Consider the following 5,939-nt stretch of genomic DNA (forward strand, 5'->3'; position numbering starts at 1 on the left):
GCAAGTCATCAAATATGGATTTGTATTCAAATATTAATGCCATTTACACAAAACAATTCAATTTCCTTATCCTAGTAAATAGACTTTTGTACTATGCCATTTAAAATGTAATGAAAGCAGAAATATTTGTATTTTGTTTAAGGATTTTTTTTATAATATCATGCTCCTATTTGTTTTTCACCTTTTTCAAATTGTAGGAAAATATACATATTCTTTAATTATTCATCACTTTTGGGATATAACTTTACTGTTCACATTTGGCCTGAGATAGAAGATAAATCACCAATGAATGAAATGAAACAGTTACATTTTATCCTGTTGTTCACATTCCAGCTCTGAGGGGATTGCAAATACAGTACAGAACAAGACGACGAATGACGTACATAAACAGTGGAATGATGAACAGAATCAACTACTTAGAAATAAACATGGTGTATCCAACAGACGTTAAGACCCCAAATTTACTTTCTAAAAGATGGAGCACATAACTGAAGATTCTAATGTAAATTTGACTAAACCTTAATTTGGACAACTTACTTTTTCAATAGTATGATTTTTCTTAATGTTAATGTGTGCTGATTTAGAATGTGATTTATTTCATCATTCCTTGATTTTATTTTTTGTAAATTAAAAGCATAATTAGATATCCATATTAATTGTATATTAATATATATAAAATAAAATACCTAAGTCAGTTGTTCCTCTGGGCTGCCATCCACACTGGCCTCCCCACAGTGAAGACACAGGTTTGTCAGGTCATCTGTCAAAATATTGCAAAATTATTTTGAAACAAGGTAATGATGACCACATTGGTTTTTATTTGCAGCACAATCTCAGCAATGACAACTAGTCCACAATTTATTTTTTTTCAATTCCTGTACTGCATGTATTGCATAACTTACCTGAATCTCTGAGAAGAGTAGTGGCATGGTCTCCTCCACCTGGTCTGGTCTGCCACCACAAATCTGACACATCCTTTGGGGAAGCAGAAAATGTGACTAGCTCATTTTGTAAACATTTTGTAAAATTTTGTAAATCAGCAAACTGATTGAAAAACAATGCAGTCACTAACACTTTTAATGACGATCAATGAATTTTATGCAACGTACTGTGTGTGTACACACAGTTAAATAAAAGGAGTAATCTTTTACGAACCACAATGGCAGAAACACCACAGGACGTGTTGTCTGGTTGGTGGGGATGAGGCACTTCCATCTTGACACATGTATCCCTTTTCTCCTCATAAGTGCCCTAACACAGTTAAAACATCCAGTGTAACATGCAAAAAAAACTTTTCCTCAGAACATAGTAAGTTATCAACGACAATCAATGATAAAATTGTGATACTGTTATAAAAAAACAACAAATGTAATTTGTCAAATGTGGAACCTATATGATTTAGAATATCTGCATTATGTATTTATGTCACATCTATAACAATGAATGACAATTGTGTTATATTACAACTAAAGCTATAATAACAGTTTACCTTGATGCATCCTGGCACCTTTTTAACTTGGCAGCAGTTTCTCCAAGTGGATCCAGGAGGAGTGTCTTGTTCTGTGATGGATATATCACCTGTACCCAACAAAAAAAAAACACTATAATTTAGAAGATATTTTATATGATATACAAGTGATTTTTTCAGGTACAAAACATAGTACCTAATATAAAACCCTTGTCTTTGAAAAATATATGTAACATGTCAACTGATATGATGAAAGTCCCATAAAACATTTACAACCAGAAACCAGTGATGGTGTTCATTCACAACTCCAAACAGCAACTGATATTTTGAGGGGTCCCACTGAATCAATAAATAAGTTTAGAGTTGCAACCATCCTCATCAAATTAAAGTTGCAGGAATATGTTACAAGAAAATAACTAACCCTGAATAGTGGAATGTTTCCATTCCATACTGATGCTTTTCCATATGTATCAATATGAAGAGCCTTCTCTGGTGACTTCACATTGTGCTGCCTCGCAAGCATGGCCAGGTAGGCATTGATGACCTAAGAATATTAAAATGGCATTAACTGTGCCAAATATATTATTTTATGTAAACATATATACCACTTAAATTACTTAACCATTACTTTCTACTTTTTGATACTTTTTTACTCATACTTAACTAAGCAAATAACCATTTTTACCTCACTCTCTAATTCCAGTCCAGGCCTTGTTTGACCAATGTCCCAGTAAAAAAATCTTATATGCCCCAATTTTAGAAAGAAGGACATGGGGGTTCAGACCATCCCAGGCATCCTTCACATCTACATAAAAAAGCAAAAAGTATTAATTACTTCATAAATGCCTCGCATATTGGAAAAGTAATTCTGTCCAGTAATAAAAATATTAAAAATCAACACTTAAAAGATTGAGATAAATGTCTAAACATACATTTCTCTATAGTCCCAGATGATGAAGCTTGAGTTGGGGCTGGTGGAGCAGAGGATGTTGGTGTTTCCAGGGCTGGTGGTTGTGCAGAGATTGATGATGGTGTGGTGGAGGACGGTGGTGCAAAAGTTGTTGGTGTTGCAGAGACTGATGGGGTTGTCAGGTCAGCTGGTGTTGCAGGTGATGAGGTTGGTGCAAAGGTTGAGAATAAAGTGGAGGTAGATGCTGTTACAGAAGCTGTAACTGTTCCAGGAGCTTTGGGTGATGCACGATAGTGGGGTGGTGGTGGGGTTGTTGCTAATTGCACCCTCTGTGATTTTATTTGATGGGGGATTCTTAGTTGCTGTGCTTTAAAAGGCCAGAGGTGATCAATGTTTACTTTTGGGATGAAATGTGTTTCTGATTGGAGGTCTGCACTCATCATGTATGGCCACAATTGTAAATGGCCCAGTTCAGCTTGGGTCCAACGTCTCACCCTTTCTCTCTTGGCTCCTGATGTTTTTTTCGAAGAACCCCTTTTCCTACATTAAAAGAGGCCTTTTTCTCTGATTTGGGTGTTTTGTAGGCATCTTGAGCCTTTTTAATATTTTGTCGTACCACATTAAATAGTGACTCCTGCCTGTCGATGGCCTCTGACACCACCTCTTGCTTCACAGTCTTCTCCACACTGCCGTCTATCTGTTTTGTAAAAAAAAAAAAATTCAGTATTCCATTGTTTATTATTTTGATATGTTAACATGGTCTCCACACTCATTAAGCTGAGTTTATAACCCGAAGAAAATGTATTTAAATGATCTCTAAGCATTGTTACAAAATGTTATTATTGACTGACTTAAACTGTGGTAAATATTACATTAAATACATTTAACCATTTAAATACATAACCAATGTTTACAGTAGTCTGTAAGTGAAAAGAGACATTAATGCCATAAGAGAAAATGTATATTGTGTCTTGGAGTTCAATGCCACATCACAAGTTATAAAGAGACCAGTAACCATAAATAATCAAATGAGCTTGTTGCATTCCTTGTCTGCTCTATTAATTGAACACTGGAGCAGCCTGGAGTTGCCATGGCAAGATACACCATCCATCACGCTTAAGGGATTTGATTGTATTATATACACCAACATTGTGACCACTGACAGTGAAGTCAATGACATTGATTATCTCGTTACAGCGGAACTTGTCAGTATTAGGCAGCAAATGAATGATTAGTCCCCAAAGCTGATGTGTTGGAAGGAGGAAAAATGAGCAAGTGTAAGAGCTGAGTGACTTTGACAAGGGCCACATTGCAATGACTAGACAACTGGGTCAGAGCATTTCCCAGACTGCAGGTCTTGTTGGGTGTTCATGGTCTGCAGTGGTTAATACCTACCAACAGGGTCAAGGGCATGGACACCTAAGGCTCACTGATGATGAGCCTGATCTACTGTTTATTAAATGTTTAAATTATATTTGTACTTCTGTAAAGATTAAAGTTTTTTTGAATATTTGTTAAAATGGTTGAAAATGAGAAATACTTTCCATTGGTCTGTATGAAGAGAAACATTCAGTGGCTATAGTGGTAATATGACACCAGAGTGGGGAGGTTGTTGAATATGCCTAAAAAACACTCTCTAACTTCTTCTCACAACCACAGTTTTCACTCCTTTTACATATTTTTTATCACTAAATGATAGACACATTTGTGCCCTTTTGGATGGTTTAAAGTCCCAACAGACAGTCCCAACAGACTGCTGCATTGACGTGTCCACAGTTTTAGGCAGGTGGTCATAATCTTATGCCTGATCGGTGTATGTATATAGCCATCACTCATTGGCCAGTTGTAGCGGACACTTGTGTAGTACTGTGTAATACTACATTTATGTCATAAACTATTGTATATGGCTAACAAAGAATGTACTTCTAACAACCAATGCTTTACAGTAATGAGCTACAATTTAGTCAACGTTTAATTCAAAACAGAGTCTTCATCATGGTTTACGCTTTAAACCAGTGGTCACCAGACTACGGCCCCCGGGCCGACTCCGGCCCGCCACCCCTTTTTGACCGGCCCCCAGCTGATATTTATAAAAAAATAATCATAAAAATGAACTGTTTACATTTGACGAATTTCCCACGCCTGTCATGCCTGAGATAGCAGCATCAGTCGGCAGACAGCGCATGCAGGATTCGAAGGATGAGAGGCGGGTTGGCGGCTCAACAGAACGTATTACTTCGCCAAACCGAGATCAACCGGACTGCTGTCCGAGCAAGCTACAAGGTCACTTACTAGCTACCCATGGAAAGCCGTTTATTGGTGGGGAATTTGTTAAGGAGTGTATCCTTGCTGTGGCCGAGGAAATGTGTCCCGACAAAAAGGATGCGCTCAACGCGGTGAGTCTCTCAGCAACTACTATTTTACTGGTTAGTTATTCAATTGCTCACATTATTATTTTAATCTTATTTTAATTTATTTATATTAATAGGCCTATTTGTTTGACCTTTATTAAATGCTGCGCAAAATTATTGTTTGTTAATTTCAACAGGCCTACCTACAATATACTTTGTACTTTTTCACTTTTGCCATTGTCAATCACCTCGACTAGGCAGATGTTTCTTATTTTGACAGCTTTGATGTTATTCTTATTAGAAAGTAAATAAATGGAATATCTGTGGTATTTCAAATCAAAACAAAGTGTGAAGACCTCAATTACTACTTTTAGAAAACACCAGTAAAGATAAACCAATAAACATCAAACCACTGCAATCTACTCCAGAATGAGCCACAGACATCGCCACTAGTCATCAATACTTGATTCCTTCAGTGGTTCTGGAACTGCATCCATTGAGGATCTTTGGTAGAAATTATGGTCTAATTTCCAGCATTTTAAAATAATAATGATCCCATTGGCCTGCTGGTGGTCATTCTGGTCTGGGTCATACAATTTTACGTTACAGCTGAGGTGGGACTGGCCCCCCATCATCATCCGGAACCATAATGTGGCCCCCAGGAAAAAAAGTTTGATTACCCCTGCTTTAAACCAACCTCGTAGTCTTCAGGCACCTCAAAAGTATATCGAGCCTCGGTTCCAAACAGAAGGAAGAAAGGTGAAAACTTGTTTGAGATTTGTTTTTTGGGTCTTAGTCCAAACATCACTGCGTCCAGATACTCATCCCACCGTTCAGGCCGTTCATGGACAAGATTGCACAGTGCCCTAAAAAGTGAAATTACATCAATAACTGAGCCAACTTCTTCAAATTACATTTTGAATCCATGTTATCATAATATCAGAAATATAATAAAATTGTGGTTTTATGTTGTTTTAGCACAGGATTATAATTATAAACCAGCTTGAAGTGATTTTATAATATGTTATAATATGTTTAAAATATATAACAGCACCAGATTTTATGGCCTATACCAAGTATTAAACATATTTTCATACCAAACAAACATATTTAATTCAATTCAAGTATTTATTGTCATTGTCACAGAAGAACAATGAAATTACGTTTGGAGTATAGTAATTTAGAAAATTTTTCCACAAGCCCATTTGTC

General features: G+C 36.5%; 1 long non-coding RNA gene across 2 annotated transcripts; it reads right to left on the reverse strand.

Annotated features, from left to right (window-relative positions):
• Positions 1-1,215: 1,215 nt before the first annotated feature.
• LOC121637698 lies at positions 1,216-5,496 on the reverse strand. Of its 2 annotated transcripts, XR_006009923.1 has the most exons (4): positions 5,427-5,496; positions 2,401-3,075; positions 1,490-1,578; positions 1,216-1,251 (listed from the first exon to the last, which is right to left on the reverse strand). It is a non-coding gene; the product is annotated as an uncharacterized LOC121637698 (long non-coding RNA). The 2 variants fall into 2 exon arrangements; XR_006009924.1 differs by lacking the exons at positions 1,216-1,251; positions 1,490-1,578 and adding an exon at positions 2,045-2,273.
• Positions 5,497-5,939: the final 443 nt, after the last annotated feature.

This window comes from Melanotaenia boesemani, chromosome 4 (assembly GCF_017639745.1).
Source record: "Melanotaenia boesemani isolate fMelBoe1 chromosome 4, fMelBoe1.pri, whole genome shotgun sequence".
NCBI lineage: Eukaryota > Metazoa > Chordata > Actinopteri > Atheriniformes > Melanotaeniidae > Melanotaenia > Melanotaenia boesemani.